At 46.1% G+C, this 19,313-nt stretch overlaps 1 protein-coding gene and 2 pseudogenes across 1 annotated transcript in view; all 3 read left to right on the forward strand.

The window, feature by feature from the left end:
- The first annotated feature begins 899 nt into the window (after positions 1–899).
- Positions 900–4,011, forward strand: LOC147118682 (uncharacterized; annotated as a pseudogene).
- A 3,487-nt stretch (positions 4,012–7,498) lies between these two features.
- The window catches only part of LOC147118683 (uncharacterized), an 80,192-nt gene continuing 68,377 nt past the window's right edge, over positions 7,499–19,313 (forward strand). Inside the window, exon 1 of the mRNA XM_085984533.1 lies at positions 7,499–7,588. The gene's annotated coding sequence lies outside the window, so the exon portion shown is untranslated. The remainder of the gene's footprint in view (positions 7,589–19,313) is intronic.
- LOC147118684 (uncharacterized) lies at positions 7,623–10,252 on the forward strand (annotated as a pseudogene).

Below are 19,313 nucleotides of genomic sequence, written 5' to 3' on the forward strand. Positions count from 1 at the left end.
ATGCAGCACTCCCTCAGCACTGCACTGGAGTGTCAGCCTAGATTTCTATGTTCAAGTTTCTGGAGTGGAACTTGAACCCACAACTTTCTGACTCAGAGGTGAGAGTGCTACCCACTGAGTCACTGGCTGACACTAAAGAACAGGCAGTTCTGACGAAAGGTCATTGACCTGAAACGTTAACTCTGTTTCTCTCTCCACAGATGCTGCCTGACCTGCTGAGTATTTCCAGCATTTTCTGTTTTTATTAAAGAAACGAGGGAATGATTGCTGACAGGAAGAATGTTGGGTCATTCTGTACATGCGCACCTCCCTGGCAGCTGAGGTGAAACACCGACTCGCCCCCACCTGAGCCGTGCACACGTACCAGATGTTGCGGCTCCGCATGCGCGCCCGATGTTCCAACCGCGGGGTTTTGTGCGCTGAGCATGTGCGTTGTGGACCAATTGGGATAGGCGATTGTGGAGCAGGAGGGAGAGCGCGGGGGCCATGAGCACAGGTGCGGGACTCAGAGTCAACAGTGCGCTTTCTGCAGCGCCGGGGGCTTGTGGGTATTACAGCCGCCATTACTGCTGATCCTTTCAACCAACCTGTGCAGCAGCTGGGGCCTGAAAATCAGCTTCACTGCCCCTAGGGTTGGAAAGGGGAAAATTAAACAACAGTTTGCTTCTGATCCTTTTCTGATCTCAATTTACAGGGTTATAGAAGTGGAGCAGTTACAGGCGGGAAGCTCAGACCAAACATCACGTCAAGATCTGACAGAGTCGCTCGACTCATCAGGACCTGAATATCATCAGCCTTTGCACATGGAAGGAGAAAGCAGCGATCGCAGCGAAGACAAACCGCATACGTGTTCGGTGTGTGGACGCGGATTCAGCCGATCGCCTGACCTGGTGAGACACATGCACCGTCACACCGGGGAGAAACCGGGTAAAGGTGGGGACGGCGGGAAGGGATTCAGTTTCCCGTCTGCATGGGAAGTTCAACGGCGCAGTCACACCAGGGACAGTCTGTTCACCTGCTCCGTGTGTGGAAAGGGATTTGTTTGTTCATCCCACCTGCAAACACACCAGCGAGTTCACACTGGGGAGAGACCGTTTCAGTGTCCTGACTGTGGGAAGAGCTTTAAAAGCTCCGGGGAGCTGAAGAAACACCAGCAAGTTCACACTGACGAGAGACCATTTCAGTGTTCTGACTGTGGTAAGAGCTTTAAAAGCTCCAGGGATCTGAAGGGACACCAGCTTGTTCACACTGATGAGAGACCATTTCAGTGTTCTGACTGTGGGAAGAGCTTTAAAAGCTCCGGGGAGCTGAAGGGACACCAAAACCTACACACTGGGGAGAGACCGTTCACCTGCTCCGTGTGTGGGAAGGGATTCACTGTGTCATCCAACCTGCTGGCACACCAGCGAATTCACACTGGGGAGAGACCATTTCAGTGTTCTGACTGTGGGAAGAGCTTTAAAAGCTCCGGGGAGCTGAAGAAACACCAGCTTGTTCACACTGGGGAGAGACCGTTTCAGTGTTCTGACTGTGGGAAAAGCTTTAAAAGCTCCAGGGATCTGAAGCGACACCAGCTTGTTCACACTGGGGAGAGACCGTTTCAGTGTCCTAACTGTGGGAAGAGCTTTAAAAGCGCCAGGGATCTGGTGCGACACCAGCTTGTTCACACTGATGAGAGACCATTTCAGTGTCCTAACTGTGGGAAGAGATTTAAAAGCCCCTGGGATCTGAAGGAACACCAGCGAGCTCACACTGAGGAGAGACCATTTAACTGTCCTGACTGTGGGAAGAGCTTTAGAAGCTCTGGGGATCTGAAGGGACACCAGCTTGTTCACACTGATGAGAGACCATTTCAGTGTTCTGACTGTGGGAAGAGCTTTAAAAGCCCCCAGTATCTGAAGCAACACCAGCTTGTTCACACTGATGAGAGACCATTTCAGTGTCCTAACTGTGGGAAGAGCTTTAAAAGCCCCCAGTATCTGAAGGAACACCAGCTTGTTCACACTGATGAGAGACCATTTAACTGTCCTGACTGTGGGAAGAACTTTAAAAGCTCTGGGGATCTGAAGCAACACCAGCTTGTTCACACTGGAGAGACCATTTCAGGGTTCTGACTGTGGTCGGAGCTTTAAAAGCTCCGGGCAGCTGAAGGGGCACCAGCGAGTTCACACTGTGGAGAGACCGTTTAACTGTTCTGACTGTGGGAAGAGCTTTAAAAGATCCGGGCAGCTGAAGCAACACCAGCGCCTTCACACTGGGGAGAGGCCGTTCATCTGCTCTGAATGTGGGCAGGGATTCACTGAGTCATCCCACCTGCTGGAACATCAGTGAGTTCACACTGACGAGAGACCCTTTAAATGTTCTGACTGTGGGAAGAGATTTAAAAGCTCCTGGGAGCTGAAGAGACACCAACACCTCCACACTGGGGAGAGGCTGTTCACCTGCTCCGTGTGTGGGAAGGGATTCGCTCAGCTCTCCAACCTGCTGGCACATCAGCGAGTTCACACTGGAGAGAGACAATTCACCTGCTCCGTGTGTGGGAAGGGATTCACTGTGTCATCCGCCCTCCTGTCACGCCAGCTTGTTCACACTGACGAGAGATCCTTTAAATGTTTTGACTGTGGGAAGAGATTTAAAAGCTCCCGGGAGCTGAAGAGACACCAACACCTACACACTGGGGAGAGGCTGTTCACCTGCTCCGTGTGTGGGAAGGAATTCACTCAGTCATCCAACCTGCTGGTACACCAGCTTGTTCACACTGTTGAGAGACCGTTTAACTGTTCTGACTGTGAAAAGATCTTTAAAAGCTCCAGGGATCTAAAGCGACACCAGCTTGTTCACACTGATGAGAGACCATTTCAGTGTCCTAACTGTGGGAAGAGTTTTAAAAGCTCCGGGGAGCTGAAGAGGCATTGGCTCCTCCACACTGGGGAGAGACCGTTCACCTACTCCGTGTGTGGGAAGGGATTCACTGAATCATCGAACCTCCTGTCACACCAGCTTGTTCACACTGGAGAGAGACCATTCACCTGCTCTGTGTGTGGGAAGGGATTCACTGAATCATCGAACCTCCTGTCACACCAGCTTGTTCACACTGGAGAGAGACCATTCACCTACTCCGTGTGTGGGAAGGGATTCACTGAATCATCGAACCTCCTGTCACACCAGCTTGTTCACACTGGAGAGAGACCATTCACCTGCTCTGTGTGTGGGAAGGGATTCACTCATTCATCCACCCTCCTGTCACACCAGCTTGTTCACACTGACGAGAGACCCTTTAAATGTTCTAACTGTGGGAAGAGATTTAAAAGCTCCGGGGAGCTGAAGAAACACCAACACCTACACACTGGAGAGAGCCCGTTCACCTGCTCCGTGTGTGGGAAGGGATTCACTCTGTCATCCACCCTCCTGTCACACCAGTGAGTTCACACTGACGAGAGACCCTTTAAATGTTCTGACTGTGGGAAGAGCTTTAAAAGCTCTAAGAACCTTAAGGGACACCAGCGTCTTCACACTGATCATAGAATCTAACAACACAGAAGGAGGTGATTCGGCCCATCGTGTCTGTGCCGGCTCTTTGAAAGAGCTGTCCAATTTAGTCCCAAACCCCAGCTTTATCCCCAGAACTCTGCAAACTAGTCCTCTTCAAGTACATGTCCAATTACCGTTTGAAAGTTCCTGTGCAACCTGATTCCAGCATCCTTTCAGATGGTGTGTTCCAGATCTTAACAACCCTCTGTGTGAAAACAATTCTCCTCATTCCCCTCTAGTTCTTTTAGCAACTATTTTAAATCTGTGACCTTTGGTTACCAACCCATTTGCCAGAGTGAACAGTTTCTCCCTACTTGCTCGATCAAAACCCCTCATCATTTGAACACCTCTATTAGGTCTCCTCTTAACCTTCTCTGCTCTAAGGGGAACAATCCCAGCTTCTCCAATCTCTCCACATAACTGAAGTCCCTCATCCCTGGTACTATCCTGGTCAACCTCCTCTGCACCCTCTCCAAGGCCTTGACATCCTTCCTAAAGTGTGGTGCCCAGAACTGTACACAAGACTCCAGCTGAGGCCAAAACCCTGCAGCTGTACAAAACCCTGGTTAGACCACACCTGGAGTACTGTGAGCAGTTCTGGGCACCACACCTTAGGAAGGATATATTGGCCTTGGAGGGAGTGCAGCGTAGGTTTACCAGAATGATACCCGGACTTCAAGGGTTAAGTTACGGGGAGAGATTACACAAATTAGGGTTGTATTCCCTGGAATTTAGAAGGTTAAGGTGTGATCTGATCGAAGTTTTCAGGATATTAAGGGGAACAGATATGGTAGATAGAGATAAACTATTTCTGCTGGTTGGGGATTCTAGGACTGGGGGCACAGTCTAAAAATTAGAGCCAGACCTTTCAGGAGTGAAATTAGGAAACACTTCTACACACAAAGGGTGGTAGAAGTTTGGAACTCTCTTCCGCAAATGGCAATTGATGCGAGATCAATTGTTAATTTTAAATCTGAGATTGATAGGTTTTTGTTACCCAAAGGCATTAAGGGATATGGGCCAAAGGCGGGTGTATGGAGTTAGGTCACAGATCAGCCATGATCTCATTGAATGGCGGAACAGGCTCGAGGGGCTGAATGGCCTCCTCCTGTCCTATGTTCCTAACTAGTGATTTGTAAAGGTTTAGTGTAACTTCCTTGTTTTTGTATTCAATGGCCCTATTTACAAAGCCAAGTATCCCATACGCTTTCTGAACTGCCTCACCAACTTGCCGCGGCACTTTCAAAGATTTGTGAATATGGACCCCCAGGTCCCTCTGCTCTTGCACCCCCTCAAAATAGTCCCATTTAGATTATACGGCCTCTCCCTGTTGTTTCTCCCAAAGTGCATCACTTCACACTTATCCTCATTTAATTTCATCTGCCTTGTGTCTGCTCATTTCACAGTCTGTCTCTGTCCTCCTGAAGTCTGCTACTACTATGCTCACTATTTACTACGTTGCCAAGTTTTGTATCATCCGTAAACTGAAATTGTACACCTATACCCAAGTCCAGGTCAGTTATATATAACAAGAAAAGCAGTGGTCTTAATCCTGACCCCTGGGGGACCCCACTGCATACTTCCCTCCAGTCAGAAAAACATCCCTCAGCACTGCTCACTGCCTCCACTCCCTTAGCCAATTATATACCCAAATTACCATCAGCCCTTTAATTCCCTGTGCTTCTATTTTCCGAGTAAGTCTCTTATGTGGTACTTTATCAAATGCCTTTTGAAAGTCCATGTATACAACATCTGCTGCACTACCTTCATCAACCCTCTGTTAATTCATCAAAGAACTCAATCAGGTTAGTCAGACACGATTTACCTTTAACAAATCCATACTGGCTGCCCCTTATTAACCCATGCTTCTCCAAGTGAGAATTAATTTTGTCCTTGACAATGGTCTCTAGTCGTTCACCCACACTGACATTAGACTGATTGGCCTGCAGTTACCAGGTTTATCCCTCTCCCCTTTTTTAAACAGGGTGTAACATTTGCAATCCTCCAGTCTTATGGCACCACTCCCATATATCTGAGGGAGATTGAAAGATTGTGGTCGGAGCTTCTGCTATCTCCACCCTAGCTTCCCTCAGCAATCTAGGATGCATCGCATCTGGACCGGGTGACTTGTTAACTTTAAGTGATGACAACCTATTGAGCACCTCCTTTCTATCTATTTTTATCCAATTTCTCTACTCCCCCTCCTCTACTGCGACATTAACTTCATCCTCTTCTTTTGTGAAGACAGATGCTAAGTACTCATTCAGTACCTCAGCCACGCCCTCTGCCTCCGTATGATGAGCTCCTATTTGGTCCCTTATCGGCCCCACCATTCCTTTAACTATCCTTTTACTTTTCATATGTTTATAGAAGATTTTTAGGTTCTCTTTTATGTTACCCGCTAATCTTTTTGCATATTGTCTCTTTGCCCTTGTATTCTGTTACATTTCCCCCCGCACTCTCTGTATTCTGCCTGGTTTTTGACTGTGTTCTGTACCTGACGTTTGTTGTAAACCTCCTTTTTCTGTTTTATTCTAACCTCGATATCCTTTCTCATCCAGGGAGCTCTAGCTTTGGATGCCCCATCTTTCCTCCTTATGAGAATATGCTTGGATTGTACCCGAACTATCTCAGCCCTGAAGGCCTGCCATTGGTCAGTCACTGTTTTCCTGGACAATCTTTGTTTCCAGTCCACCTGTGCTCAATCCCTTCTCAAATCACTGAAATTGGCTCTCTTCCAGCTGGGTATTTTCACTGTTGATTTTTCTTTGTCCCTTTCCATAACTACTTTAAACCCAATGATACTGTGATCACTGTTAACCAGATCCCTCCTGCCCCAGAACTGACGAGAGACCCTGTAAATGTTCTGACTGTGCAAAGAGGTTTCAGAGGTCATCCAACCTGCTGAGTCACCAGCGAGTTCACACAGATCTTCAAAGAAAGGATGATGTTTTAGAAAAGCTGGTGGCACTAAAAGTTCGCCGCCATCTCAGAGTAGTGTCCCTTTAATTACAATCTCACAGAACAAGGAGAATCGCTGTCCCTTTAACTACCACAAATCCCTGTGTGGAGGAGAGGGGAGATACAGTCTGTCCCAGTAACTGTCGCACAACAGAATTAGCGACCCTCCCCCACTCCCTGCTTTTCCTCAAGTGTCTCATCTTTAAAATTCTCATCCTTGTTTTCAAATCCCTCCGTGGCCTCGCCCCTCCCTATCTCTGTAATTTCTTTCAGCCCACAACCCCCCGAGATATCTGCGCTCCTCTAATTCCGGCCTCTTGAGCATCCCCGATTTTAATCGCTCCACCATTGGTGGCCGTGCCTGCAGTTGCCTGGGCCCTAAGCTCTGGAATTCCTTCCCTAAACCTCTCCATCTCTCTGCCTCTCTCTCCTTCTTTAAGATGCTCCTTAAAACCTACCTCTTTGACCAAGCTTTTGGTCATCTGCCCGAATATCTCCTTATGTGGCTCGGTGTCAAATTTTGTTTTATAACGCTCCTGTGAAGAGCCTTGGGAAGTTTTACTACATTAAAGGCGCTTTATAAATACAAGTGGTTGTTGTTGTTTCCTGAAACTGATAATAAATTCCCCAGAGGGAAAGAAACTTGTACTTTTACTCCTAAATATTAAAAAGTTTATTCTTCAGAAGCATCCAGGTTTATTTGCTTTTATTGATGAATTTAAAAAGTCTCTATTAAAACCTGAGCCAGTGTGTTGTGAGCCAAAGAGCCTTGTGTCCAATAAGGGGAATAAAGACCCACAGCCTCCCCTGGCCCCGGGCCCTGAACAAGGGACTGGAGAAACTCGCTGCCCTGCGGATCAGACAATCAGCCGGCGCTAGTCCCGCCCCTCGGGCTCCCCGATTGGTTGGAGGACCCGCCGCAGGCTCGCTCCTCCAGCCCCGCCCCGCTCGCTCCCTATTGGTCGGAAGCTCCCGTCAATCAGGCCGTGGGCCCGGGTCACGTGTCCCTCGCCGACTTTACAAAGAAAGGCTCGCGTGGTCGCCGGGCGGAGCTGCAGGTCAGCGGAAGCGGGGTCGGGAGATTAATAAACTGCGGGTAGGCCGCGCCGCATGGTTTATAAAGTTGGAGAATGGCCTCAGGCCTGAATGAGATCCAACGGCCCGGTCTGTGTTCCGCCGGACGGCAGCAGTGAGACTTTTTCTCGGTGACAGGTCCGGGTTACGTGCCGCCATCTTGGTGGAGGAAGGACAGACCGGTTCTACCTGCAGCACAGCGCATGCACGGCCGTCTTAGTACAGGAACAGAGAGTGGGCGGGGCTTCAGGGTCCCAGTGACCCGGAGAGACAATCATTGACTCATTGATTTTATTCTAACTCTGCACATAGCGGGTGTAGAACTGAACCCAACCAGAGCAGAGGGAGGGGGAAAACTGGGAGTGGAGGAAAGAAATGTTGGAGATGGCGCGATGGGTTTGGATTTCAGCACAGGGAGGAGGGAGAGTGTGTGGGACGGGAATTTACAACTTTGGGGGAACAAGAGAGGAAAGAATGTTCCATAGAAACTAGAATTGTCTGTTCTGAATTTCTATCCTGTACTTACAGTGATGACTTTTGTAAACTCCTTTTACAGGGTATTAGAAGGGGAGGATTTAAAGACGGGAAACTCAAACCAAACATAGAAACATAGAAGATAGGAGCAGGAGTAGGCCATTCGGCCCCTCGAGCCTGCTCCGCCATTCAATGACATCATGGCTGATCATCCAAATTCAGTACCCTGTCCCTGCCTTCTCTCCATATCCCTTGATCCCTTTAGCCTTAAGAAATATATCTAACTCCTTCTTGAATATATTTAATGAAGTGGCCTCAACTGCCTTCTATGGTAGAGAATTCCACAGGCTCACCACTCTCTGGGTGAAGAAATTCCTCTTCATCTCTGTCCTAAATGGCTTACCCCTTATCCTTAAACTGTGACCCCTGGTTCTGGACTCACTAACCATCGGGAACATCCTTACTGCATCTAGTCTGTCTAGTCCTGTTAGAATTTTATAAGTTTCAGTGAGATACCCTCATTCTTCTAAAGTCCAGCGAGTATAAGCCCAATCGACCCAATCTCTCCTCATATGTCATTCCTGCCATCCCAGGTATCAGCCTGGTGAATCTTCGCTGCACTCCCTCCATGGCAAGAACATCCTTCCTCAGATAAGGCGACCAAAATTGCACGCAATACTCAAGATGTGGTCTCACCAAGGCCCTGTACAACTGCAGCAAGACATCCTTGTTCCTGTACTCGAATCCTCTCGCTACGAAGGCCAACATACCATTTGCCTTCTTAACCGCCTGCTGCACCTGCATGCTTACCTTCAGCGACTGGTGCACAGGGACACCCAGGTCTCGTTGCACTTTCCCTTCTCCCAATCTATTGCCATTCAGATAATAATTTGCCTTCCTGTTTATCCACGTTATATTGCATCTGCCATGCTTCTGCCCAATCACCCAACCTGTCCAAATCATACTGGAGTTTCTCAGCATCCTCCTCACAGCACACATGCCCACCCAGCTTTGTGTCGTCTGCAAACTTGGAGATATTACATCTAGTTCCCTTGTCTAGATCATTAATATATATTGTGAATAGCTGGGGTCCAAGGACCGATCCCTGCGGTACCCCACTAGTCCCTGCCTGCCACTCGGAAAAAGACCCGTTTATTCCAACTCTTTGCTTTCTGTCTGCCAACCAGTTTTCTATCCAAGTCAATAACTTGTCCCATGACAACACGATCTGACAGAGTCACTTGATTCATCAGGACCTGAATATCATTGGCCTTTTTCTCTGTTCTGTCTGTGGGAAAAGATTTCAAACATCAGTGTGACTGGAAATGCACCGAGACACACACACCGAGTGAGAGTGTCCAAGTGCACTGACTGTGGGAAGAGCTTTAACACAGCCTGAAAAATCATCGCAGAATTCACAGCGGGGAGAAACCGTACATGTGTTCTGTGTGTGGATGAGGCTTCAACCGATTGTCCAACCTGCAGAGACACAAGGACACCCGCACCATAGAGAAACCGTGGAAATGTGGGGACTGTAGGAAGGGATTCAATTCCCCGTCCCACCTGGAAACTCATCAATGCAGTCACACCGGGGAGAGGCTGTTCACCTGCTCCGTGTGTGGAAATGGATTCACTCGGTCATCCCACCTGCTGCAACACCAGCGAGTTCACACTGGGGAGAGGCTGTTCACCTGCTCCGTGTGTGGGAAGAGATTCACTCATTCATCCACCCTGCGGAAACACCAGCTTGTTCACTCTGATAAGAGACCTTTTAAATGTTCTAAGTGTGAACTGAGCTTTAAAAGTGCAAGTGGTCTGCTGAGACACCAATGCACTCACACTGGGTAGAGGCCGTTCACCTGCTCCAAGTGTGGGAAGGGATTCACTAATTCATCAAACCTGCTGATACACCAGTGAGTTCACACTAAGGAGAGATCTTTTAAATGCCTGGACTGTGGGAAGTGCTATAAAAGTTCCGGGGAACTGATGTGCAATCAACGTGTTCACACTGACAAGAGGCCGTTCAGGTGCTCTCACTGTGGGACTGGGTTCAGGCAGTCATCTAAACTCACTGTACACCAGTGCACTCATAAGAACATAAGAACATAAGAAATAGGAGCAGGAGTAGGCCATACGGCCCCTCGGGCCTGCTCCGCCATTCAATAGGATCATGGCTGATCTGAATCTAGACTCACATCCACTTCCCTGCCCTCTCCCCATAACCCCTAATTCCCTTATCTGCTAGGAAAATGTCTATCTCCATTTTAAATTTATTTAATGTTGCAGCTTCCACAGCTCTCTGGGGTAGCAAATTCCATAGATTTACTACCCTCTGAGTGAAGAAGTTTCTCCTCATCTCAGTTTTGAAAGGGCAGCCCCTTATTCTAAGATTATGCCCCCTAGTTCTAGTCTCACCCATCAGTGGAAACATCCTCACCGTATCCACCCGATCAAGCCCCCTCACAATCTTATATGTTTCGATAAGATCGCCTCTCATTCTTCTGAACTCCAATGAGTAGAGTCCCAACCTACTCAACCTTTCCTCATACGTCAACCCCCTCATCTCTGGAATCAACCGAGTGAACCTTCTCTGAACCGCCTCGAGAGCAAGTATATCTTTTCTTAAATATGGAAACCAAAACTGCGCGCAGTATTCCAGGTGTGGCCTCACCAATACCCTGTATAACTGCAGCAAGACTTCCCTGTTTTTATACTCCATCCCCCTTGCAATAAAAGCCAAGATTCCATTGGCCTTCCTGATCACCTGCTGCACCTGCATACTAACTTTTTGTGTTTCATGCACCAGGACCCCCAGATCCCTTTGTACTGTAGCACTTTGCAGTTTCTCTCCATTTAGATAATAACTTGCTCTTTGATTTTTTTCTGCCAAAGTGCATAACCTCACACTTTCCAACATTATATTGCATCTGCCAAATCTCTGCCCACTCACTTAGCCTGTCTATGTCCTTTTGCAGGTTTTTTATGTCCTCCTCACTCACTGCTTTCCCTCCCATCTTTGTATCGTCGGCAAACTTGGATATGTTGCACTCGGTCCCTTCCTCCAAATCGTTAATATAGATTGTAAAGAGTTGGGGTCCCAGCACTGACCCCTGCGGAACACCACTAGTTACTGATTGCCAGCCCGAGAATGAACCATTTATCCCAACTCTTTGTTTTCTGTTAGATAGCCAATCTTCCACCCATGCCAGTATATTACCCCCAATCCATTGATTTTTTATCTTGATCAGTAATCTTTTGTGTGGAACCTTGTCAAATGCCTTTTGGAAGTCCAAATACACTACATCCACTGGTTCCCCTTTATCCACCCTGTATGTTACATCCTCAAAGAATTCGAGCAAATTTGTCAAACATGACTTCCCCTTCGTAAAACCATGCTGACTCTGTCCTATTAAATTATGTTTATCCAAATGCTCTGTTACTGTTTCCTTAACAATGGACTCCAACATTTTGCCAACCACAGATGTTAGGCTAACTGGTCTATAGTTTCCAGCTTTTTGTCTACTTCCCTTCTCAAATAAGGGTGTTACATTAGCAGTTTTCCAATCTGCCGGGACCTTTCCTGAGTCCAGGGAGTTCTGGAAAATGATCACCAATGCACCCACAATCCCTACCGCCACTTCTCTCAAGTCCCATTATTTTACTGAGTACCATCTCCTTAGTGATTTTAATCATGTTTAGCTCCCCCCCCCCCATTGCCCCCTGTGTGTCCAGTGTTGGGATATTTTTAGTGTCCTCTACTGTAAAGACTGATACAAAATATTTGTTCAGCGTCTTTGCCATCTCCATGTTCCCCACCACTAGTTTCCCGGTCCCATCCTCTAAGGGACCAACGTTCACTTTAGCCACCCTTTTTCTTTTTATATAGCTGTGGAAACTCTTGCTATCTGTTTTCATATTTTTTGCTAGTTTACTTTCATAATCTATCTTCCCTTTCTTAATTAATCTTTTAGTTATTGTTTGCTGGCTTTTAAATGCTTCCCAATCTTCTATCCTCCCACTAGATTTGGCTACTTTATATGCCCTTGTTTTCAGTCGAATACTATCCTTTATTACTTTACTAAGCCACGGATGGCTGTCTTTTCTTTTACTCCCCTTTTTCCTCAGTGGAATATATTTATCTTGAAAGATGTGAAATATTTCCTTGAATGTAGACCACTGCTCTTGTACCATCTTACACTTTAATCTGTTTTCCCAGTCCACATTATTCAATTCTACTCTCATACCTTCATAGTCTCCTTTATTTAAGCTTAGTACGCTGGTTTGAGGTCCAACTCTCTCACCCTCAAACTGAATTTGGAATTCAACCATATTATGGTCACTCATTCCAAGGGGATCCTTTACTAGGACAGTTTTTATTAATCCTGTCTCATTACATAGGACCAGATCTAAGATTGCCTGCCCCCTGGTTGGTTCAGTTACATACTGCTCAAGGAACCCATCCCTAATACACTCTATGAGCTCTTCCTCAATTCTGCCATGCCCAATTTGATTAGTCCAGTCAATATGAAAGTTAAAATCTCCCATGATTATAGCTGTTCCCTTATTACAAGCCCCAACCTTTTCCTGATTTATACTCCGACCAACAGAGTTGCAACTGTTAGGAGGCCTATAGACTATGCCCACTAGTGACTTTTTCCCCTTATTATTCCTTATCTCCACCCAAACTGTTTCACTATTCTGATCCTTTGACCCAATATCATTTCTGACTATTGCAGTGATTCCATCCTTGATTATCATAGCAACCCCACCTCCCTTTCCTTCCTGTCTGTCCTTCCTAATTGTCAAATACCCTTGTATGTTTAGTTCCCAGTCTTGAGTATCTTGCAGCCATGTTTCCGTAATGGCCACCAGATCATACCCATGTGTAGTTATTTGCACCGTCAACTCGTCAATTTTGTTACGAATGCTGCGTGCATTCAGATAAAGAACTTTCAAATATGTTTTCTGACAATTTATTCCTGCTTTTACCCCTTTTACTACTTTACCTTTATCATTATACATTCTGTCCCTTCCTGACACGCTCTGGTTTTTAATTCCCCCCACTGCTACCTTGCTCTATTGCCTTCTCCACTGTCATTTTTATTTTTCGCTCTCTTTAAACCTCCCCCCCACTAATTAGTTTAAAGCCTGGGGAGAGACCATTCACCTGCTGCATGAGTGGGAAGAGATTCACTCGCTCATCCCACCTCACTGATCATCAACTTGTTCACACAAATGAAAGACCTTTTAAATGTTCTGACTGAGTAGAGCTTTAAAAGCAAAAGGAAACTGATGCAACACCAACGTACTCACACTGGGGATTGGCCGTTCACCTGCTCTGTGTGTGGGAAGGGATTCACTCATTCATCCACCCTGCTGACACACCAGCCAGTTCACACTGGGGAGAGGCCGTTCACCTGCTCCGTGGGTGGGGAGGGATTCAATCGGTCATCCAACCTGCTGAGACACCAGCCAGTTCACAAGTGACTGCAGGGGTTAGATTCTGCTGTTGTTGCTGCTGTTAATCACATCCAGGACTGAACCTTGTTCATTCTGACAGTTGGGTTTTGTTTCTGCTGAAGTTAATAACCCTATAACTGGGCTGGAGTTTAATATTCCGGATATGTGTCAAATAAATCAGCTTTGTTTTCAATGCATTTTTGTAGATTTTTGTCTTCTCACTTGAGTGTTTAGCATCACCTGGCTGGAGCTCACTACTACACAGAAGTGTCAGTAAGAGAGCATTTTGGTGACAGTGACCATAATTCGGTGAGATTTAAGGTAGTCATGGAAAAGGACAAAGATGGACCGGAAATAAAGGTTCTAAATTGGGGGAAGGCCGATTTTAATATGATAAGGCAGGATCTGGCCAAAGTGAACTGGGATCATCTACTTGTCGGAAAATCCACATCAGAGCAGTGGGAGTCATTCAGAAAGGAAATAGAGAGAGTACAATGCCAACATGTTCCTGTAAAGGTCAAGGGTGGGACCAGCAAGTCCAGGGAACCCTGGATGTCAAGGGATATACAAGAATGGATTAGAGAAAAAAGGGAGGCTTTTGGCAGATACAAAGGACTAAAAACAGTGGAGTATAGAAAGTGCAGGGGGGTACTTAAAAAATAAATTAGGAGAGCGAAGAGGGGGCATGAGAAAACACTGGTGGGCAAAATAAAGGAAAATCCCAAGTTGTTTTATAAGTATATTAATGGCAAGAGAATAACCAGGGAAAGAGTAGGGCCCATTAGGGACCAAAGTGGCAATCTGTGTGTAGAGCCAGAAGATGTAGGTGAGGTTTTAAATGAATATTTTGCATCTGTGTTCACTATGGAGAAGGATGATGTCGGCATAGAAATCAGGCAGGGGAATTGTGATTTACTTGAACAAATTAACATTGAGAGGGAGGAGGTACTAGTGGTTTTAGGGGGCTTAAAAGTGGTTAAATCCCCAGGCCCAGACGAGATGTATCCCAGGCTGCTTTGTGAGGCAAGGGAGGAGATTGCAGGGGCTGTGACACAAATTTTCAGAACCTCTCTGGCCACAGGGGAGGTGCCAGAGGACTGGAGGACAGCTAACATAGTATCATTATTCAGGAAGGGTAGTAGGGATAAACCAGGGAATTACAGGCCAGTGAGCCTAACATCAGTGGTAGGGAAATTATTGGAAACAATTCCGAGGGACAGGATTAGTCTCCACTTGGAGAGGCAGGGATTAATCAGGGATAGTCAGCATGGCTTTGTCAGGGGGAGATCATGTCTGGCCAATTTGATTGAATTTTTTGAGGGGGTGACTAGGTGTGTGGATGAGGGTAGTGCAGTTGATGTAGTCTACATGGACTTCAGTAAGGCTTTTCACAAAGTCCCGCATGGGAGACTGGTCAAAAAGGCAAGAGCCCATGGGATCCAGGGCAATTTGGCACATTGGATCTGAAATTGGCTTAGTGGCAGGAGGCAGAGGGTGATGGTCAAAGGTTGTTTTTGTGACTGTGTCCAGTGGTGTACCACAGGGATCGGTTCTGGGTCCCTTGCTGTTTGTAGTGTACATTAATGACTTAGATATGAATGTAGGAGGTATGATCAGTAAGTTTGCAGATGACACGAAAATTGGTGGAGTGGTAAATAGCGAGGAGGGAAGCCTCAGGCTACAGGACGATATAGACGGGTTGGTCAGATGGGCAGAACAGTGGCAAATGGAATTTAACCCTGAAAAGTGTGAGGTGATGCATTTTGGGAGGACTAACAAGGCAAGGGAATACACAATGAGTGGTAGGACCCTAGGACGGACAGAGGATCAGAGGGACCTTGGTATGCATGTACATAGTGTAGTGATCAATAACATGTCATTCTGTGGTGGACACTAGGTGGAGCAGTAGAGCTGTATATAGCAGTATGTATAAGACTACACTACCCAGCAATATATTATATTAAGACTACATTACCCATGAGGCTAGGCTACCCACAGGGCAGCAGTCAAGATGGAAGCCTCTACAAGATGCTGTACAAGTCCACATGTGCTCAATAAAAGTAACTAGCAAAAGCTAGCTGTGTTTATAATAAGAATGTCTAGCTATTAATGAACATAACATGGTACCAGGGTGGTTAAGATCTGCCGAAAATTGTGAAAAGCGACATGGAGAATTTGAAGACACCAGAGCGTTTGAAACTCACAGAAAAAATCGACTACAATTGGCAGACTTTTAAACAGCAATTCGAACTCTACATTGCAGCCATCGGATTTGGTACGAAGCCAGGCGCAAGGAAGATAGCGTTGCTGCTTACGGTTGCAAGCCCACAGGCGATAGAGGTAATTAATACATTTGTATTTAATCCAGTGGAGAACAGAGACAAATTAGACGATGTGCTACAGAAATTTGATGCACATTGTTCTCCCAAAAAGAATGAGACGTATGAAAGATACATCTTACGTTCTCGGACACAGCAACAAAATTAGACTTTTGATAGCTTTATAACTGATCTGAAACTGAAAGCACAGACATGTAATTTCTCTGAGCTCAAAGCATCCATGATTCGTGACCAGATTGTGTTTGGTATTCATGATAAAAAAGTCAGGGAACGTCTGTTGAGAGAAACCGAACTAAATTTGGAAAATGCGGTGAAAATATGCCAAGCCAGCGAGCTAGCTCAAAAGCACGCGCAGACTTTCAGTGAAATCAATAATGATGCGATTGTAATGAGTGATAATGCTGCTGTTGGTGCTGTGTCCTATAAGGGGAAGAAACATGGGCAGAACAGGAATGAAAAGCAATCGGAGGATGAAATTTTTAATTGTAAACGCTGTGGTTACAAACACCAGTTAAGACAATGCCCAGCGTTTGGAAAAATGTGCACAAAGTGTAATGGAAAGAATCACTTTGCCAAACAATGCTTTTCAAAAGTAAAAACAATGAAAGGGCAACAAGTTAATGTAATTGAGGACACTGATTTAAGTGAGACATTTTTTGTAGGAATGGTGTCATGTGACGATATCAAAAAAGATACAGAAAATGTGCAGCCCTCAGAAATAGACAATGCTGAACATAAAGTCAATGCAGTAAAAGTGGACAAATGGATGATCCCACTGCAGATAAATGGAGCATTAGTTACATTGAAACTGGACACTGGGGCAAAAGCAAACTTAATCAGTATGAGTGACATAAAAAATATGAAAGAAAAGCCCAAAATACAGAAAAAGTCAGTACTACTGAAGAGCTATAATGGACAGAAAATAGATAGCTTAGGTGTATGCAGACTTAAAGTGACAGTCAAAGACAAAGTGCATCATCTCATGTTTTCTGTTGTGGCTGAAAGACTTGATTCGATACTAGGTGACAAAGCTTGTGAAGACTTAGAACTGGTCAAGAGAGTCTACCGTATAAACTGTGCCATAAGCAGACCAGATGACTCAGGTGATGAAGCAGGATGAAAAGGCCAAAGGGTATCCATGTCTTCAAAAAGCCTAGTTTCTCCAAGAAGAAAGAAAAAGACTTTAAGGTCAAAGAGAAGCCAAAGGAAGAAAAGCACAAAGAGGAAAAACACAAGGAGAAAAAGTCCAAAGATATAACCGCAGCAGATGTTGTTAAGCAGTGGAAAGAGAAAAAGAAAAAGAAGAAGCCTGCACCAGAGCAGGAAGCAGTTCTGGTGGATACTCCTTCTTCCCTCAGGCCAATCTTTGGTGTTCCATTAGCCGAGGCTGCTGAGAGGACTATGCTGTATGATGGGATCCAGCTGCCAGCAGTTTTTCGAGAGTGCATTGACTACATTGAGAGTTATGGCATGAAGAGTGAAGGAAACACTGAAACCCTCTCCAAGCAAAGATCGCAAGGAGACCTCGATCTATACAAGAGCAGATTGATGACAATGCCGCAACTGCATCTTGTCATTCACCGCCAGAACAATCTCATGAAGACACATCAGACTTACCCGTGTTGAGAAGATCCACATGTGAAGTAAAAGAGCCTGATAGACTTAATCTTTGAGTACAATGTAAAGCTTGAAAACGTATTGACTGTTTTGAAAATGTTTATGTTTATAGAGCACTAACAAAAGTGTTACTGATATTATCTTTATTGTTTTCTTGAAAGTTGATTGATATTGATTTTGTTAAACCTCAAAGAAAGGAGGATGTAGTGATCAATAACATGTCATTCTGTGGTGGACACTAGGTGGAGCAGTAGAGCTGTATATAGCTGTATGTATAAGACTACACTACCCAGCTATATATTACATTAAGACTACATTACCCATGAGGCTAGGCTACCCACAGGGCAGCAGTCAAGATGGAAGCCTCTACAAGATGCTGTACAAGTCCACATGTGCTCAATAAAAGTAACTAGCAAAAGCTAGCTGTGTTCATAATAAGAATGTCTAGTTATTAATGAACATAACACATAGATCCCTGAAGGCAGCAGGACAGGTAGATAAGGTGGATAGGAAGGCATATGCGATACTTGCCTTCATTAGCTGAGGCATAGAATATAAGAGCAGGGAGGTTATGATGGAGCTGTACAAAATGCTAGTTAGGCCACAGCTGGAATACTGTGTGCAGTTCTGATCATCACACTATAGGAAGGATGTGATTGCATTGGAGATGTTGCAGAGGAGATTCACCAGGATGTTACCTGGGCTGCAGCACTTCAGCTGTGAAGAGAGACTGGACAGGCTGGGGTTGTTTTCCTTAGAGCAGAAAAGGCTGAGGGAGGACCTGATTGAGGTGTACAAAATTATGAGGGGCATAGATAGGGTAGATAGAAAGCAACTTTTCCCCTTAGTAGAGGGGTCAATAACCAGGGGACATAGTTTCAAGGTAAGGGGCAGGAGGTTTTGAGGGGATTTGAGGAAAAACTTTTTCACCCAGAGGGTGGTTGGAATCTGGAACTCACTGCCTGAAAGGGTGGTAGAGGCAGGAACCCTCACAACATTCAAGAAGCATTCAGATGAGCACTTGAAATGCCATAGCATACAAGACTACGGACCAAGTACTGGAAAATGGGATTAGAATAGATAGGGCTTGATGGCCAGCGCGGACACGATGGGCTGAAGGGCATCTTTCTGTGCTGTATAACTCTATGGCCTAGAAATTGGGTATAGCCCCGCTTGGGGCATTAGAAATGGTGCAGCGCAAAGTTTATACCCAGATGCAACTTATCGCCACCTGGCACGATATTGGGTTGCATCGCCCCTAAAGGTGATTAAGGTGTGAATTCAGGCATTACATGGGACTCCTAAGGTGCTAAACTTCCGGCGCAACCCAATATCGGAGCGGATGGGCGCAGCGCAGGTGCTCTCAATTACCAATGACCACGAGACTTCCAGGCGCCGGCCAGCTCTTAAAGGGGTGGGTCAGTCAGCTTCAGCATCCACACTCTGCACCTTGCAGGCCTCAGAATCGGCGCAGGCCCTTCTCTGGTGCTAAAATCATGGACCAGATGGAGAAGGTGAGACAGAGAGCAGAGCGCTTCACCAATGAGGCTCTGGAGCAATTGGTGGCCGCAGTGGAGTGCCGGCGAGATGTTCTCTACCCAGACAGTGGCACGAGGCCGAATCATAAGGACTACTGACGAGCTTGGAGGGATGTATGTCAGAGGGTCAACTCCAGCAGCATGGTGACCAGGAGCCCTGTCCAATGCAGAAAGAAATTCAACGACCTCACTCGGGTCGTGAGGGTGAGTGTTGTTTCTGCAAACTTCTGCATCCCTTCATTTGCACCTGACTTTATGGCTACAGGGTGGCCTGTGCCCCATTGGCCATCTGCCAGCAAGCACCCATGGCCCTTTCTGG

The sequence above is a fragment of the Somniosus microcephalus genome, chromosome 4, assembly GCF_052327205.1.
Source record: "Somniosus microcephalus isolate GS21.2 chromosome 4, FLI_Smic_1.0, whole genome shotgun sequence".
In the NCBI taxonomy this organism is placed as follows: domain Eukaryota; kingdom Metazoa; phylum Chordata; class Chondrichthyes; order Squaliformes; family Somniosidae; genus Somniosus; species Somniosus microcephalus.